This window comes from Peromyscus eremicus, chromosome 1 (assembly GCF_949786415.1).
Source record: "Peromyscus eremicus chromosome 1, PerEre_H2_v1, whole genome shotgun sequence".
Lineage (NCBI taxonomy): Eukaryota > Metazoa > Chordata > Mammalia > Rodentia > Cricetidae > Peromyscus > Peromyscus eremicus.
This window is the reverse complement of record NC_081416.1, coordinates 37,942,505-37,947,914: the sequence shown is the minus strand read 5'-3', so window position 1 is coordinate 37,947,914 and position 5,410 is coordinate 37,942,505. Positions and strand designations below refer to the sequence as shown.

Below are 5,410 nucleotides of genomic sequence, written 5' to 3'. Positions count from 1 at the left end.
TGAGACAGCTGCACGCCATGAATGTCATAGAAGCCATTGGCTGCACAATTTCTCCAAAACAATGGGTTTTATTAAACAACACATCACAAGGTATGGTTGTGCACACCTATAATTCTAGCACTTGGGAAGTAGAGGCAAGAGATCAGGAGTTCAAGACCAACCTCTGCTATACAGCAAACTTGAGACCAGTCTTAACTACATGAGACTCTGTCTCAAAGCAAAACAACTATGTCTCCTAGACTGTACAGTCTGAAAGCAGGTCCTCAAACCTATGGCCTGCCATGTGCCGTGAGCTGGTCATTCACCCTTCCTTTGCCTGCTTTTGCATCACACAACCCGCCTCTCTAAGGCTGCTGGGAGATACAGTCAGTAAAGCGCTTGCCACGGAAGCCCGAGGACCTGAGTTCCATCCTCAGAACCCAGATTTAAAAAAAGCCAGCTGTGGTGGCGTGGTCTGTAATCCCAGGGGGAGACAGGAAGGGGTTCCCTGGCTAGTCAGTCAATCTAGCATACTCAGTGAGCGCACGCACACGCACACACACACACACACACACACACACACACACACACACAAAGTAAAGGAACTTGGAGGCAGTCATGTAAATAAAAGGTGGAAGAACTGAATCCAGGTCAGTGGAGCCACACAGCCTGTCTCTTTTCCACTGAAGAAGCTACCTACCGCCTCTACCAAATACGCACCATGGCCATTCCCTGGCCTTCAGACCCAGGAGTCTTCATGATTGTTCATGGTGAGGCCCTATTATAGGGGACTGGAGACAGTTTGAACAAATATCCCACTTTAATAACACACACACATACCAACAGATAATTACATTTAAGACCTCGATGTTCACAGCTCTCCTACACTAAGCTGCAAGGCATAATTTAAACAGACCACCCTTATTTGTAATTACAAAGAAGCCATTAATAAACCCAAAAGAGAGATGCTAATTTAGCAACAAAGACACAGCCCTGTCTAACCTGTGATTTTCAATCTGACTCAGCCCATTTATCATTAAAACACAGCTTCACTTTAAAAACAGCAAACACACATACAGACCGTCAACCCCATAATAGATACTGAGATAAAGAAAATTATAAACGGCTTCGTCAAAAGGCAGGTTCAAACACCACCCGTGAGAACTGCTTGCAGGGCTGGCCGGGCATGACACACACAAGGTAAACTGATCCTCCCAGACCTGCAGCACCATCCGAGGTCAGCTCACACAGAAAAGAGACACCTTGTGCTTCTGCCCTTTATCAGTGAGCCTGGCTAAGGCTGCAAAGCTGGTGCCTGCAACAGACATACCTTTCCTGCTGGAGAAGATACCCAGGAACCTTGAGAAACCATCCTGAGACCGCAATGCCAATAGCTGGAAGCTGCCACAGAAGTGCAGGATCCCCAAGGTGCCCTGGGCCGATGGAGGTCCACTACAGCCGCAGTCCAGCATGTTAACACTGGAGAGAGAACTCAGTGCTTAACAGCCCTTGCACCCAAGAACTTCCTGCCTTGTCAATATTCCATAGTTGTACTGTCCATCATGGAGACCGCTAACCTCATGGGACCACTGTGACCAGGGAACTGAACGTCTAATCTTGTTTCATTTTAGTTAGTTAAAACTTTAAATAGCTATACTTACTACAAAGTGTTAACCATACCCCTAATAGTGGCTTAAGTGGTTTCTCATGCTCTACTATTAAAATATATACTCCAAGGGCCAGAAAGATGGCTGGGCATTACTGCCCTTCCAGAAGACTCCGTTTCAGTTGCCAGCAGCTCACAACTATCTATATAACTCCAGCTCCAGGGCATCCAACACCCTCTTCGGGCGTCCAGAGGCACCAGGCAGACACAAAGGACACACACATACATGCAAGTCAAATACTCATACGTAGAAAGACAATCTGTGCAAAAATGTCACACATACTAGAGCGAACAGCTTCTCACTCACATCTCCACGTTCTGTGACGTGTTCATTAAAGAGCACAGACATTTCTAACCTCTCGTGAAAAGTTGTTCTGCATTCAAAAGAGGCTCTAAGGGCCGTGATGTTGATTCATCAACACAGCTGCTTGCCAAGCATGCCAAGACATGGGGTTCAATCCCCAACTCCGCCCCCCCAAAAAAATCAGCCAATCAAAAAGCAGCATTCACCAATTATTAGCTAGGTTTGGTGGCACACATATCTATCATTTCAGCTCTAGGGTGCAGAGGGAGGGACGTAATCAAAAGTTTTGAGGCCAACCTGATGTACATAGCAAGATACGGGCCAGCCAGGGCTACATAAATGAGACCCTATCTCAAAATTCAATCAATCAATCAAGGAGAAAGTCAGACTCCAGAAATGCATGGTCATCTTGAACCAAATGTGATGTTTCTTGTGCTTTTTGCACAAGGGGGGGATAAAGACTATTTTTGAAAACAGTTTAACATTTTAAGATTGTTTTTTACTTATATTAAGGTGCTTGGGTTTTTTTTCCCCACCTTCAAGGGAAAAATGTTTTGAGCTTTATTTGTAGACATGTTGACAAAATTTAGCAAATGACACTTTGAAAGTTATAATGAGGTCAGGAGATGTAGGTCACTGGCAGAGCATTTTTCTAGCATGTATAAGGCTCCGGGTTCAAGTACCAAATGAAAAAAAATTACTAATTAACTTTATTTTAAACCATTACCCGCCGGGCAGTGGTGGCGCACGCCTTTAATCCCAGCACTCGGGAGGCAGAGCCAGGCGGATCTCTGTGAGTTCGAGGCCAGCCTGGGCTACAGAGTGAGTTCCAGGAAAGGTGCCAAGCTACACAGAGAAACCCTGTCTCGAAAAACCAAAAAAAAAAAAAAAAAAAAAACCATTACCCTATGATACTTTTTAAAGCTTGTGGTTTCAACCGTGTATGTATTTGTGATGTACTTAAAATGTCTTAATTTAGCTAAGCATGACAGCACCTATCTGTAATCCTAGCACTAGAGCTGAGGCAGAAGGCTAGCCTGAGCTACCAGGAATATCTGAGGTTAGCCCAGGATTCCTAGCAAATTTGTCTTAAAAAACAAAAAACAAAAAAACAAAACAGGGGGAGAGGGGGGTGAATATGATCAAAATACATTGTGTAAAATTCTCAAGGAATAAGATCACTACTTAAAAAAAGCAAAAGCCAGAACTTGGTTCATAAGTGAATTATTCTTGTGGGAGGCACTGCACAAGAATGAGTGTCTACTGCACCTATTAGGAAATCCAAACAACGAAGAGCTGCAGGTTAAGGGCTGGGTGAGGGGAGGAGGCTGCAGAGAGCGGGGAAGGACAGTGAGGCTTCCTTCCTCCGTAGAGAGCCCCTCACAGTCAAAGCCACCTAAGATACTGGGCTTGCACATCAGCCGGTCTTGCTGATGACCACAGCTTCAGAAAACAGATGACAAAGCTTTCACGACAAAATTGAAACAAAAACTCCAGGGGCTTGAACTAGCCTGTTCCTAGACTCTATGTCCCCACATCTTGTATGAGGCTGTCCCAACGGCTCAGCGGTTTTGAGCGCTTGTTACCAAAAGGTGGCTCCAGTTCCAGGGGATCTGATGCCCTCTTTTTTGACTTCCCGCACCAGGCACACACATGGTACACATATAAAATTCAGGCAAAACAATCATACACATGGTTTAATAAAATGAGTCTAGCATCTTGTACAGCTTTATCACATGAGCTGAATCACGCAGGCAGTCTCTGCATAAGAGATTTTGCAGACAGGTGCCAACATTTTATTCAATTCTGAGTTACATTTTATTATTGAGCACATACAGGGCTGGCAACAAAAATCAGAAAGAGCACATGACCTTAGAGCCTAAGAATAAACCTCTTTTTTTGGTGGAATTCGTATTTATCAGAAACCTGGCAAAAGCCATTGCCTGGTAACTGATGTAAAAATCCACTAGGGGGCAGAGTAGTGCAGTACCAAATACAAAGTTCCAAACTAATTTAGAAGAGATTAGAAACGGGCTTTTAACGAGTACACTAAAAGATCTCACAAGATGCAACGTCAGATTCACAAACAGTAAGGGGAAAAGGAAAATGACATTACACTGGACAGTTGTCCATGCACAGCAATACATAATGTATACCAATATAGCAAGGGTTATTACAAGGGTTAGTCCAAGACAGCCAGGAGTGGTCACAATCTTCAACCCCATCCTTCTCTTCCTCTACAGGGCAAGACTGAGACCCAGCTCCCACCCTACCCTGCAGCTGCCTGGTCTCAGCTCCAGCCAGGACCCTTGACCAGGAGAACCCAGGCTTCATCCAGGGAGGGTGCTCCTAATTGGGGACATATACCCATTCCTCAGCCATAAAACTCATCACTACCAAGAATGACTCAGTCAGGGAATAGCCAACAAGATGGGATCCTCATAGCATCTCCTGAGTGGCACTGAGTGGAGGCGTCAGGGCGTTGGAACCTTGTAAAAGGGAACCTGGCCCCATCACTTAGGAGGACCTGGGTCTCCTCAGAGATGAGACATGAGGTATGACGTAACCCGTTTCCAGCGGAGGGTGTTGATGAAAAACCTCATCTGTCCTATTTGCAATAGAGTCTTGGAGGAGCCAGGACAGCCTTGAGATGCCCCAAGATGAGCTACGAAACCACAACTGCATTAAGCACCTGCGCTCCCTGGTGCAGCAGCAGACATGCATTGCGGAGCTGAAGAGCATGCGTTGCATCAGCTGGCAGAGCAGACGTGAGACATCCAGCGGCTGAAGGAGTACAGATGTGCAATCTGCAGCGTCCACCTCAACCTTCCAAAACTGGAGGAAACGAGTGAGGAACACAAGACTGACCCGCTGGGGAGGGTGATCAGACCTGACACTGTGCTGCGGGCTGTAATCAAGCACTTCCTGGTGGAGAGTGGCTGGCCGGCCGGCCTCTATTGTCAACGCTAGGATGGAAAATGCCCACAAATGCAGCTGGCCCCCAGGGTCTGGCCACACTAGAGATGAGATGGATGAACCACAGTTATTGTGGAAAAAAAAAAAAAATGTGAGCAAACTATGGCACTGATGGCCTGTGAGAACCAGCATGTGGTGCAGAAACAGGGGCTGGTCGTGATACTCAGACACGGTATAGAGGAGATGCGAGAGTGTAACTGGCTACCAGAAGTGGTAGCATCTGCAAAACCCCTCACTCCAGCAGCTGAGCCCTGAGTTCTCCTTCTATCCTGACGCCATGGCTTGTAACCAAGCCACATCCGTCCTGCTTTCCTGGCAGGAAAGACCCTGGGACAGCTGACCCTCCTCGTCCTTAGGATACATATTCCAAGACTCCAGGTGGATGCCTGTAACCCCAGACAGCACAAACCTAAATAGAATGTTTCTTCCTGTCCATCCACAGTGAATGCTCATGATAAAATATCATTTCTAAATTAAGGAACAGT

At 46.1% G+C, this 5,410-nt stretch overlaps 1 pseudogene; it reads left to right on the top strand.

Moving 5' to 3' along the window:
- Positions 1–700: 700 nt before the first annotated feature.
- On the top strand, positions 701–5,180 carry LOC131902816 (E3 ubiquitin-protein ligase NRDP1-like; annotated as a pseudogene).
- Positions 5,181–5,410: the final 230 nt, after the last annotated feature.